The sequence below is a fragment of the Hemitrygon akajei genome, chromosome 23 (genome assembly GCF_048418815.1).
Source record: "Hemitrygon akajei chromosome 23, sHemAka1.3, whole genome shotgun sequence".
Taxonomy (NCBI): domain Eukaryota; kingdom Metazoa; phylum Chordata; class Chondrichthyes; order Myliobatiformes; family Dasyatidae; genus Hemitrygon; species Hemitrygon akajei.
The window spans coordinates 34452745-34467080 of record NC_133146.1 but is presented as its reverse complement, the minus strand read 5'-3'; the positions used below and the strand labels follow the sequence as shown (position 1 = coordinate 34467080).

The following is a 14336-nucleotide window of genomic DNA, read 5'->3' as shown; positions in this document are numbered from 1 at the left end:
CTTGTTCTATATTTTTCCATAATGAAACTTTATCCTCCTTCATCCAATAGCTAAGACTTTTTAATACAAATGGCCAGTGATACAATTTAAAATTTGGAATTATTTTCCCAACTACTGTCTCAAGTCTACTGGTTAAGACTTTGGAAAATATTTTGAGGTCAGCATTTATCAAGGAGATTGGATGGTAATTGGCACACTCCAAGGGGTCCTTACCGGGCTTAGGTATAACTGTGATCAGGGCTGTGTTTAGATCTCTATGGAAAGCACCATTTCCAAAAGTATAATTTAATGTTTCTGACCATACTGGTCCAAGAATATCCCAAAGTGCTAGGTAAAGTTCCACAGGTATGCCATCTATACCTGGCATACGGCCCTTACTTGTAGCTTTGACTGCTGAAAGTAGCTCATCCAGTGTAATAGGAGAGTCTAGAGTTTTGGTGTCCTCTAATGACGACATAGGGAGGTCTAATCCACTAAAAAATCTGTGAAGTCATTCTCAGAAGGAACTGAGCCACTTGTATACAGTTCTTTAAAGTAATTCTTGAATGTCTCGTTTATTTCTTCTGTTGAAGATACTACTCCACATTTAGCATATCTAATCACTGGTATAGACCTTTTAGCTTCCTGTTGTTTGAGCGTTAGTGCCAAAAGATGGCTCGGTCTGCTGCCTTCTGCATAATACTTATGTTTGGTTATATGGATCATATATTCTGCCCTGCTTCTTAATAAATCATTTAATTCTGCTTGTTTTGTTTTGAGCTCATTTTCTTTTGTCATGGTGTATCTCCTTTTGAGATCATTCTCCAAAACCTTACATTGTTCTTCTAGGGTGGAAATCTTTTGAAGCTGACTTTTATGTAGATGGGCATTGAACCATATGGCATTATTTCGTAAGAAACCCTTGATGGAGGCCCAAATCACTGTCACATCTGAGACACTATTTTTATTTAAATTTATAAATTCTGTCAGTTTTGTTCTTAGTTGTGATAGAAATTCGTCATTTTTTTAGAAGGGTGGGGTTAAACCTCCACCTAGTAGCCTTATTTTTAATTTTGCCATAATTAAAAGTAGATATGACTGAGTTGTGATCAGATAGATGACTGGGCAAAAATTCTATTGAGTGTACTAAAGGCAGCAGACTGGAGGATACAAGAATGTAATCTACCCGAGAGAAAGTTTTATGTCTTGTGGAGGAGAAGGTATAGTCTTTAACATATGGATTATGCACCCTCTACACATCAGTTAAATTTAATTCCGTTAGAAAAAGGTTAAGTGCTTTGGAAGCAGATTCTTGAGAGCTTGATATAGTTGAGGAAGATTTATCAAGGTTAATGTTTACCAAAGCATTCATGTCCAAGCCATCATATAGTTGGTAGTTACTTAACTTCAGTAATTGTGAGGCAATTGAGGGAAAAATTCAACCTCGAATATATTTGGGGCATATAGGCTAATGAATGCAACTTTTTTTTACCCTAAATGGATGTATAGCAAAAAGCTAGATGTCCTTTATTGTCAGTGCCAGTCCTTTCAATTGCTACATTAATACTATGTCTCACTAATATCATACGAGTACCATCAGCTGATGCCACAACGGGTTTATAAAAGCGGTTTTGAACCCTGGGAATGTCATTAGGTTTAAGATGTGTGTCCTGTAACAGTGCGTTATCTATTTTCTTTCTGTGTAAGAAATCCAAAACCTTTGAACGCTTGTAGGGAGAGTTTAATCCTCTAACATTAAATGATACAATAGTAAGATCGCTCCCTACGTGACTCCCTTGTCTATTCGTCCCCCCATCCCTTCCCACCAATCTCCCTCCTGGCACTTACCCTTGTAAGCGGAACAAGTGCTACACCTGCCTTTACACTTACTCCCTCACCACCATTCAGGGCCCCAGACAGTCCTTCCAGGTGAGGCGACACTTCACCTGTGGGTTGGCTGGTGTGATATACTGCGTCCGGTGCTCCCAGTGTGGCCTTTTGTATGTTGGTGAGACCCGACGCAGACTGGAAGACCATTTTGCTGAACACCTACGCTCGGTCCACCAGAAAAAGCAGGATCTCCCAGTGGCCACACATTTCAATTCCACATCCCAGTCCCATTCTGATATGTCTATCCATGGCCTCCTCTATTGTCAAGATGAAGCTACACTCAGGTTGGAGGAACAACACCTTATATACTGTCTGGGTAGCTTCCAACCTGATGGCATGAGCATTGACTTCTCTAACTTCTGTTAATGGCCCTCATCCCCTTTTTACCCCATCCCTGATATATTTAGATTTTTCCCCTCCTCTTTTTTTTCTCTCTCTCTGCCCATCACTCTGCCTGTTCTCCATCTCCCTCTGGTGCTCCCCTCCCACTTTCTTTCCCCCTTAGGCCTCCCATTGCAGGATCCTTTCCCTTCTCCAGCTCTGTATCCCTTTTGCCAATCACCTTTCAAGCTCTCAGCTTCACCCCACCCTCCAGTCTTCTCCTATCATTTCACATTTCCCCTTCCCCCTCCTACTTTCAAATCTCTTACTATCTTTCCTTTCAGTTAGTCCTGACAAAGGGTCTCAGCCCAAAACATCGACAGCGCTTCTCCTTATAGATGCTGCCTGGCCTGCTGCGTTTCACCAGCATTTTGTGTGTGTTGTTTGAATTTCCAGCATCTGCAGATTTCCTAGTGTTTGCAATAGTAAGATCTTCTAATTTATCTGTGTTGCTCAACTTCCCCTGGATCTGTTGTTGTAAGTTGGTGTCAGAGCCCTGAGTTACCCCCTTCCCATCACCCCTCGCATTCAACCCTTTACTTTGTAACATCAGTGAGTGTCACTTAGCGATGTCAGACACTGAATACTGACATTAACCGCCCCCCCCCCCCACCAGCAACAATAAATTGGAAAGGCAAAGCAGTTCTTATAATCATATCAAAGAGACAAGAGGGAAAAAAACCTGGACAAACCCGTTAACCTATATAATTTGTTACGTACCCCGTAACTGGGTCACTTACCAGCAAAGATAGAGAGGTCCGTTGAAGTCTGATGGTACTATTTTTAAAAGTCTTTATTTATAAAGGGGCACAAAAATAAGATTAATACAAACATCCAGATAATATGTCATCAATACTCAATCTAAAAGCGCGGGTATAATAATAATCATCAATAAGCAATAGCTCTATCGTTTGTCTAGGGGATACTATATTGTCCGATGGAAAAATAAAGTCAATGTCATTCAAGATGCTCATTCAAGATGCAGCTCTTTGGGTCTTAGAGAGAGACAGTCTTAAACTTGCCCGGGTCTTTTGATGAGGCCAATCCATAGAGTCGGGGGAGTTGGTTCCCCGTTGTTAGTTCAAAGTCATTTTCTGTAGTATCAGCCACTGGCTCCCAGGCAAGGGAACCGAACGCACGTGGCTTCCTTCAAATGGCTTCCCGCTACTACGGAATCACTAGCGTTTCTTCTGGTGCGTCTGAGGGGCCGTCTCTACAGCCCCTCTTTTATCTTGACTCGCAGGCTAGTAGATGTCAATCAGGTTGGGGGATGATGCAATCTCTCTCTCAACCAGCCCACTTTGCCCGAGGGCTGTCACGTAGCATAGCATCGCAATCCACAAACGTGTCTCCAAGAGACAATGGCCAATGTCTCGTGACTTTACATCGCTGGGGAATGAGGCAATTTTCACATCTCTCCCTCATTTCCTGGGTCCACTGACCCAACCCAAGAGTGCTCTTGCAATTCTCACAAAGGAGGGGGCTGCGGGCATAACAAATTAAAAACATTTCCGTCTCAAATATAGTATAACACATAATCAAGACCCCAACAGCTCTCTTGCGAGAAACTGTCGATGGCGCCAGTGCTGTCTTATCTGGTGCCCAGGAACGTAAACAAGTCTACTGGAGACATAACGTTCTAAAGTTATTCAGGACAAACTGCTGTTTTTCAGCTTCATTCTTAATGAAATACGACATTTGGGTATATTGAACTCTGACCTGCAATACTCAGAAACAAATTGGCCCCTTAATTAACTAAATACAAAAGTGCAACGAATGACTTTCCAATAAAAGAATAACCAGAGAAATTCACAGCTAGGACGTTAACTTGCCCGTGCCTGTTAGATTGCGCATACAGGCTGGTCAGAGCTCTTGATGCAGTTCCATCTCCTCCCAAGAGGCGTGTGGACTTTGCCCAGAGTCTTCTTCCATATCTCCCAGCACCGATGATTTCAGGGCTTCTTTCGCTTCCTCTGCTGAGTTAAACGACATCTTCATGCCTTTGATCCTCACTCTCAAAATCGCCGGGTATATGAGGAATGAGTTGATCCCCTTCTGTCCAAGCTTAGCGCGGATTTCCTTGTATCCCTGCCGTTCCTGCATCGTACCGGGGCTGTAGTCGGCGAAGGACTGCAGCTGGATGCCATCAGGGAGAGCAGGTTTGGCTTTCCTCGCGCCCTCCAGGATAGCCTGCCGGTCGGTGTACCGTAGAAGCTTAAAGACCATGGTCCGCCGTCTTGCGGTGTTGTTGGAAAAGATCCTATGTGCTTTATCGATCTCCAGTGGAGTGTTGTGGGAATTCTTGAGCGCTGGAATCCAACTAGATAGCATCTTCTGGAGGTAACCTCTTGGATCGTCGCCCTCAGCGCCTGTCAGTAAGTTGACCAGCTGCAGATTGTTTTTCCTGGATCTGTCCTCCAAGTCGTTTAGCTTCTTCCATATCTTAGTCACCTCCACGAGACAGAAGTTAGTAACTTTCTCATTCTTGTGTAAGCTAACCTGAATGTTGTCTATTTTGTTGAAGACCGTGGTAAATTTTTTAACATGAATGTCCGCTTGCTCCTTTAACGACCGGAGAATATTGCCATTCTCTGTCATATGCTTCTGTATAGGGTCGAGAGCCTTTTCCAGTGACTCCTTTAGCATGTGGGCTACCGTTTCTTGCAGCGATTCCATCTCCGTTGCCATTGTTTGCTTAACTAGCAAACATTATTTCCTCGGATGAATCGCTAGCTTGGTGTCTTCTGCTGATGTTTTGTTTCCTGGTTGAGATTGAATCATTTTTGGGGTCATGTCTTTAGTTAGATCTTTCTCCAACTCAACCTTGTATTAAGACCGTCTATGAGCCCTAAAGAATGTGAAAAAGGAGGGTCATATGTTAGCGCTCAGTGCTGTGCTGCCATCTTGCCTCGTGCCTCAGCGGAAGTCCCAGTAATTTTGATAGTCTGCCAAGGAAGGTGATGTCGAGTTCATCATAAGGAGGTGAACACCAGTTTCCAAGCAATAATTTTATTTCATTAGTGATATTGTCAAGGGTTATGGGGAGAAGGCAGAAGAAAGGGGTTGAGTGAGAAAATAAATCAATCATAATTGAATAGCAGAGCAAACTTGATGGGCCAAAAGGCCCAATTCTTCCCGTGTGTCACATGATTTTATGGCCTTAAACCTTTCAAGAATATTTTACCCATGCTCACAGGTTTCACACTTCTGCACAAGCTTCATTAATTTTTCATTAAAATCTATATTCTAATCTATCTGAACCATGAGCGTGAGCATCAGATAACCAGGTAATTGTTTATTGAACATCTTTACATGGAGAAAACCTACAATGCATCTTTCAACATTCAACCAGAAGTAGTCTGGTAGAAGAATTGGGCTGGCTGGTGGTGTAGTGGCATCAGCACTGAGCTTCAAGGCAGATGGTCCTGAGTTCAAGCCCAGCCGAGTCCCAACCGCAGTATCTGCACAGAAGAAACGCCTGGCCATCTTCTGCCTGGCTTCCAGAGCTCCTCTGGCATTTTGTGTGTGTTGCTTCGATTTCCAGCATCTGCAGATTTTCTCTGGTTTGCAATCCATATCTCAGCAATGAAGTCAATATTCATCAATAACAACAGTAAACTGTAGTTATATAACATTTTACGTGACAAATATTGCTTTATGGATGGCTGTGCAAAAACAGGTGCTTAGGAAAGATGACCAAACTTGTGGAGGCAGGGATCACATAAAAAAAGACTCCTTTTGAAAGTGCAATAGGGCTATTAAAACAAAACTTCGCACCATCTTAGAAGTTTCCACCCCAGTTAATCTGATCAACTATTCTGGTTAGTCCACCAACCCCTGACCCCCCCCCCCCAACTAAAACCCCTCTATTTCCTACACTGTAAACACTTTTTATAAAACAACATTTGCTTTGGATTTCCAGCATCTGAAGAATTTCTTGTGTTTATGATTTACCACTCTTTATAATGCTATTCACATTGTAAATACAGCACATGCTGGTATTTATGTATTTTTGCATACTTTTTTCCACATTGGTACTTTAACATCAAGCTTTTTTACATAATTAATTATTCTTCATAATTATTCAATGGTGTTTGTTTTTGTTGCATGTCGAGCCAACACACCACAGCAACTTCCTAATACATAGAAGTGTAAATGGTGAATAAAGTTGATCCTTCAAGGGGGTTGGAAAGGAGAAGTAAGGAAAGAAATACAGACGGCAATTCTGGCAAGATGGCTAAGATAGCATAGAGGCATGGTGGAAATTCACACCAGATTGTGAGAAGCAAAGTGTCAAAGTGGAAAAAAAACTCTGGAAATGCGCAGAGCTGGACTTTTGGTGGCAGCTTAGTAAAGGCCCGAGAGGAACCGTGAGAGAAGGCTGAAGATAAAAACATGAGATATTAGAGGATGCCAATATAACAGGAGAAATAAAACAGAACAATGTATAAAAGGTCAAGCATCCATTGGCTTATTGTAATTAGATACAGAATTATGGACTGGAAAATCCACATTCAGTCAATTGTGTCTCTGGTAGATCTAATCTGGCAGCCTTACTGTCACATTGAGGCTGACTCAAGGAGACACGTAATATTGTTTGCCTCTGCTACCAGTGGCCTTTAGTAAAATATAACATTGACCAATTTACATCCAATGGAATTTAAAATGAATTCTCACTACAATTTTGTTCTTCTTAAGTAGTTAAGAAAGAATTATCAATCATTAAGAACAAAGCTGCCAGTGGGGATGACTGAGGTGAAGTCCATCACATTCATTTTCAATCTCAGGTCAAGTAGTCAAAATCCTACAAGCTACCATCTCCAGGCTCACATGATAGAACATAGCACATAGAACATTACAGTATACCCTAAGCTCTTTAGCCCTCGATGTGGTGCTGACCTTTTAATCTACTCTAAGATCGATCTAACCCTTCCCTCCTACATAGTGCTCCATTTTTCTGTTATCCAAGTGCCTATCTAAGAGTTTTTTAAATGCCCCTAATATATCTGTCTCAACCCCCTCACCACCCTTGGGAGGGATCCACCACTTACCTCTGACACCTCCACAGTACAATGCTCAAATCACCTGAAAATTATGCTCCCTTGTAATGGCCATTTCTGCCCTGGGGGGAAAGTTTCTGGCTCTCCATGTGACCTATACCTCTTATCTTGTACACCTCTATCAAGTTACCTCTCATCCAAAGAGAATAGCCATAGCTTGCTCAAACTTTTTTCATGGGACAAAGGAAATTTTTAAAAGCAAAATTTCTTGTTTGTCTATGTTAAAGATAAAGTTTAATGGGATTTGTGTTTGAATAAGTGTGCCAAATGAAATCCAGTAACAACAATTGCAGGATAATAAATATTGTAAGAAACAATGAAATGACTGAATGAGAAAGCTGCAAAGATAAACATCAAGTGGGAAAGCTGATAGCGCTAAAGATAAGTGCTGGTCAACTGATTCGGACAGTAAAAACAACAAAGGGGAAGTATGCCAAGATATCTTAGCAAATGCGATCTTACTGATTTCATATAAGCTCTATCAGTGTTTAGTCTATATTTCTAAGCTGACATGCCAGATATAGAACTGTACCCATGTGAATGGCAGATAACTCAACAACTGTTTTATTAACATTCCAATTTTCATGATACATCATGCAACATTCGATGTTTACCATATATGGTTTACAACTACAATCCACACTAAGATTCGAGGAGCAAGTGGGCTGAAGAGTTTGAATGTAATTAATCCATCATGGGATAAAATTTGTGGAATAGCGGAAACCAATTATGGAATGAAGGATGCTGGGAAGATTCTGAAAGACCATCACATGAAATTCAATTTTGTTTTTTCAAAGAAAAGCAAATTGCATTCATATAAAGCCACTTGCATGACAAATCTTGCAATATGCTCTCAGGATTGCTACATAAATCAGGAATTTAGGAGGCAAAACCAAACTTTGGTGGAAGTGATTCTTTTTCCTGTAACATCTATTGGTGGTTGGCAGACCAACGTAAGATGCATTACCGCCACCTACCATGTTGGAGTGTGGAGTACAGAGACAGAAAGTATCGCAACTAAATAACACACACACACACACACACACACACACACACACACACACACACACACACACACACACACACACACACACATTTAGTGATATTCAGAAAGTCAAATGCACACTTAATATACATTACAATAGCAGTGCTATCCGAATAACCTTTCCATGTTAAACTCTACTATCCCAAAGATCACAATTTAGCAATTAATTGTTTCCTTTACACCTCACAGGAACTATATTCAAACAATATATACCGTGCTATTTCTTGATAAGTATCCTCCTGAACATATGCCTGTATCAAGTGTATTCATTCTGAACAGGGAATTATTTAGCCTAGTATATCCAATACATAAACGTGTAAGTATAAATTCTTCTCTCCTTTTATACCCATCTCCTAAATGACTTCTCACCATCCTCTTTAATCTTATATGAATACTGTTCTTTCTTTTCCTTATCCAACTTCATTGCCACAGTGATTGAACAGACCTTTTAATTATGACTTTCATCTCCCATTTATTCAAAGGCAATACTACATTTATATCCTTAATTTTAAGTGATTGCTTGGCAAGAATGTCTGCCACCTCATTTTCTTCAAACCCAACTTGGGCAGGAATCCATATACGCAAGCCTAGACTCTGCAGCCTGAACAGATGTTGTCAAATCTCAAGAAGAATGTCTGGCCTACAATTTGAAGAACCTGATTTAATAGATAAGACCAAGAACGAACAAGAACACAGACATACATAATCAGGGCAAACTTCTTCAAAGGCTAAAATGATAGCAACCATCTCAGACATGAATTCTGATACTTTGCCTGATAATCTTTTCTTAATAGTCACCTGAAACTTTGGAACATAAACAGAAACACCTGTGCAACCTCTAATTATATCTTTTTAACCATCTGCATAGATATGCAAGAATTCATAATATTGTCTTGCAAATATTGCTGAACGACCTGTGCCACAGATAGACAATCAGTCCTCATCTTGGTCTCTTCCTAAGGGCCCATGTGAGCCACAGGCAAATTGAAAAACCATGGAGGAGTGACAGAAAGGGATACACTGGGACCACAATCCACATTGAACAACCTTAAGATTTAGGGCCCATTCAATTCCTATCCAACCAAAACTGAAGACCTTACGAATACAGTTCTCCCAACACTCTACTAATGTAGGCAATAATGGATGACCAACTTTACGTCCTCTTACATTAACCCAATACATCAACACTAACCGTAACCTGCATCGATGTAAAGGGAGCTCACCCATTTCTACCAGTAATGCTGAAATTGGGATGATTTAATAGCACCACAATATAATCTCAATGCTTGAACTTGAACTTTACCTAGGGGCTTTAAGACCACTAGTGAGGCTGACCCAAAAGCAACACATCCATAATCAAAGACAGATCTGATTAAAGGAATATACATTTGTTGAAGTGACCTCCTACTCACACCCCAATCACACCCAACTAAGCACCTGAACACATTAACGGCTTTTTTCACACTTCTCTAGAATTTTATTCACATGCACCTTCCATGTTAGCCTTGCGTCCATCCATATACCCGGAAACTTATTAGTGGAGGTGATCAAACATGAAGTTTTTAAAGGAAGGTGGAGATAAAAGAGTTGAACTGATATAAACTTTCTAATGCTCCCTTCTAATGAGAGTTGTAAAATTAGCCAGCTCCTCATGGGCACTAGCCTCTGAAATATCCAGGACATCTTCAAGGACCCATAGCACCCAGGACATGCCATCTTCTCATTGCCACCATCAGGAAGGAGGTACAGAATCCTGAAGGCACACACTTAACGATTTAAGAATAGCTTCTTCCCCTCTGCCACTCGATTTCTGAATGGACATTGAACCCATAAACACTACCTATTTTTGGGGGCTTTTCTTGCACCACTTATTTGACTTAACTGGGCTCATTAGTAAGCAATTTCACAGTATTTTTCTCTATTGTTATGTACTGCATTGTACTGCTGCGGCTAAGTTAATAAATTTCACGATATATGCCGGTGATATTAAACCTGATTCTGATTCTGTCAAGGCAGTTCAGATCAATACCACTGCTCTGTTTAATTTCCAATCATTCCTATGCAAAAAAAATTTATTCTTTCCTCTACTCTTTGACTAAGTAATTAAGTTAATTTGACAGAGAAGCAGTAATTGTTCATTTCTGTAGTTGGTTATACATTGATTGGGTTTCAGCTACTGAACAGTGAAACTCATGGACACACTAAAAATCGCGACAACCTCTATCAGTCGAAAAAATGCAATACAGTAAACAGCCAAAGTTCATTTTTGAAACCTCAGCATATCTCAGTTTCATTTCCAGGTTTCCATTCACTTCTAATCTGTGTACATTTGATGATGCAGGGAAGTTAAATTGACCCAGATAAAAGCAATTATGCACCATTGTGTGAAAACTAAAATTCCACCAGATCATCAAAGGGCTAGTTTTCCTTAATTAGAAATTAGTCAATTCTTTCCACATAGAGCAGAAAACAATTACATACTAAACATGGGAAATTCTGAAGACGCTGGAAATCCACAGTAACTCACACAAAATGCTGGAGAAACTCGGCAGGTCAGGCCGAGCTGAAATGAGTAAAGAGTCAACATTTTGGGCCATAACCCTTCTTCAGGACTGGATGGAAAGGAGGGGAGAAGAAGACAGAATAAAATGGTGGGGGGAGGCGAAGGAGGATAGCTAGAAGGTGAAAGGTGAAGCCAGGTGTGTAGGAAAGGTAAAGGGCTGGAGAGGAAGGGATCTTAAAGGAGAGGAGAATAGACTACAAGAGAAAGGCAAGGAGAGGTGAATCCATTGTTGGTGATAGGCAACTGAGAAGAGATGAAGGGTCAGAGTGGAAAAAAAATCCCCTCCATCTCCCCTATCCCCTGTTCTCCAGTTTGGCACCCAATGTCGACTGCCCTCTTCCCTCCTATACTGCATTCCTCCAGTAATTTGCATTATTATTAGTCTATCTTCTCTTTTGTCTTTCTTCTTCACAGTCCTACTCTCCCCATTGAAATAATGGGGTCATGGATTGTGCGCCATCTAACTTTGTACAGGACCAGAGAGTTCATACCCAGCTGTAAAGGTCGGGGAAGATAGAATTACATGACAGAACCCCATGGGGAATTTAACAATGGAGTATCTTGAAACATATACCGCATACTAATGGCTAGATGGTTCTGCACTTTGTGTGATAACACACCCTCAGACTACTGTACCTGTTGCCACATAACTACATTCTAACATATCCTTTCCAATATTGAACAAGACAGTGTGATTGCTATTCATTTCATTTCTTGTGACATGAATCCAGAACAGTTAGAGAAGGAATTTTCCAACTATTTGGGTCTACCTCGGAATGTCAAGAATCTTGTGTTCAACTAAGTTGAATGTTATTCAAAAAAAAATTTACATTGTTTTATGATACTGAGTTACCAAGTAAATGTCACAAACTTCCCTTAATGAAAAACATACCAAACATATCTTGCTGAAACTAACCCTGGAAATCAGGTTTGCTCATCTGATTTCCAAAAGGAAGTAAAAATATAGATGCTAACTCTTTCTGGGTATTTTTTAAAATCATTCTTGAGAAAAGGGATTTTACATCCCTAATTAATGGAATATCAGTGAATATACAGCACAGAAAAAGTTCTACATTTTATTTAGCAATACACCACACTAATTACATCTAAGTTACTTCTAAACACTATACATAGATTGTTTCTGCTTCCTTCTGCATCACTATGAAAGCAAAAGATCATCAGCAATGACTCTGTCACCTCGTTCTACTGCCATTTCTGTGCTTTGGAAACTTGGCGCAGAGTTAGTCCCAAATGCCGTGAATTTCCAGCAGTACCTCCCAAAAGATACAGGTGATGTACCACGAATATGATGACAATTCAGATAAATTCTCATGCCAAAGTGCTTTTCAAACAGGTCCATTGTTATCGTCAAGCCGAATTCTGTTATCATACAGTACAAAATCAGATTTTTTGGCCTTCAGCTGGAAACAACCTATGTTTAAAATGTGTGTCTCTCTGAATTGATTTCAAGTAAAATTGCTGTTTCATGGGAAGTAGCTCCTTAAAGCTCTTCATTCTCTATTTACACCTGTGTTAGACCAGGTGTGGAGTAATGGATAGACTAGGGGCAATACCGGTCTTAGTTCCACCATTGAAAACTATTTCCATTAATCCTACAATCATTCCATTTTATTCTCCTCACACTTCCACCACTCTCCCACCCTCTAGATTCTAACACCCACCCATAATAGAGGTGATTTACAATTACCCCTAGACCACATTTCAAATTCAAGTTTATTGTCTTTCAGCCATACACGCGTAGACAGCGAAACAAAACTTCGCTCCTCTGGGGTCAAGGCAAACACATAGAGAACACATAGTCATGACACAGCACACACAATCACAAAATGATGTCAGGCACAAGTCCTGGGTGGCGTGGCCTGAAGATTGACAAGTTGACATAAAGTGAGAGGTGCACGTCTATGTATGACAGAGTAATGTTACAGGTGCCAGTATAATAAAAACATAGAGTAGTATAAATACAGGAAACAGCAACAACAGAAGGTGACAAAGTGACAAGTCAATCATTGACTAGGGCAATCAGGCAGAGTGTAAATATGTGCAGAGTGTAAATATGTGCAGAGTAGTATAAATACATGAAACAGCAACAACAGAAGATGACAAAGTGACAAGTCGACCATTGACTATCAGACATGGTGTAAATAAGTGCTGGGTGGCAGCAGCGTGTTAAGCAGTCTAACAGAGTGTGGGAAGAAGCTGATGCCCAACCGCACGGCTGTGGTGCTTTCTTTAGGATTTGGTATGTGTCTGAAACTGGAGGAAGCACGGAGAATCAAAAACGAACAGTTTTTGCACAGTGATGTGCACAGCTTCTATCTGCGCACTAGGGGTCAGGGCTAAGCTGAGTAACTGGATTTGTGAGGTAACAGCTCTACTGCCTTGACACTGTGCCATTCACACCAGAGTGACGCAAATGCTGCTGATACTGGACTGCCTCCCAACAATAGTATCGCCTGCTTGGATTCTCTTCTTTATGCGGACCTGTTTGAACACTACGCAACTGGCGAGATTTCTATAGAGAACACTTCTCGGTTACGGACATACAAACATCTCTCCAGCAGTTTGGGTTCCATTAATTATAACATTCTCCAAAACTGCCTGGAACAGACCCTGTACAACCACATTCTGTACATCTTACCGCTGTCGGTGGCGCACTGGTACTGGCCCCCGGTGGACCTCCCGCTCGCAGCGTCTGAGCTGCCCAAGGTGTTTTTGGACGTTGCTGCCTGCCTCCTTATTTTCGACTTCCAGTACTTCGTCTGGCATCTCCTCCATCACAATGTGCCCTGGCTCTACCGAACCTTCCACAAAGTTCACCACAAGTACACGGCCACCTTCGCTCTTACAAACTACCACTCGGGTGCCTAGGAGACCCTCTCGCTGGGATTCATCGCCGCTCTCAGCCCAGCCATCCTGAACTGCCGTCCTCTCACCAGCTACCTCTTCTTTATCGTCAATATCTGGCTGTCGATAGAGGATCACTCGGGCTACGATTTCCCCTGGTCCACGCACAGGCTGGTGCCCTTTGGACTGTACGGAGGGGCTCCTCACCATGATCTACATCACATGAAGTTCAAAACCAACTATGCTCCCTACATCACGCACTGCGACAGGCTCCTGGGAACCTATTCCACACTACATAAAAAATCCCAGTGATTTATTTCGAACTAACTTGGTGAAGATATTTTAAGAGACTAATTTATTTATCATAGACTCTTAAATTTATTGAGCAGCATCACTGTGATTTACCATGAAATCAACTGCTCAGGAGACGAAAATTCTTGCCGTAAAGAGAACGTTCTCATTTTCTTAAACTGCAAAGCACTCTGTTGATTATTTTTGTTATTGATCAGTGACTAAAAGCAACCGTACTTGACATAAATGTATCGTTTCTTAC

At 41.1% G+C, this 14336-nt stretch overlaps 1 pseudogene; it reads left to right on the top strand.

The window, feature by feature from the left end:
* The first annotated feature begins 5091 nt into the window (after positions 1-5091).
* LOC140715021 (cholesterol 25-hydroxylase-like protein) lies at positions 5092-14095 on the top strand (annotated as a pseudogene).
* Positions 14096-14336: the final 241 nt, after the last annotated feature.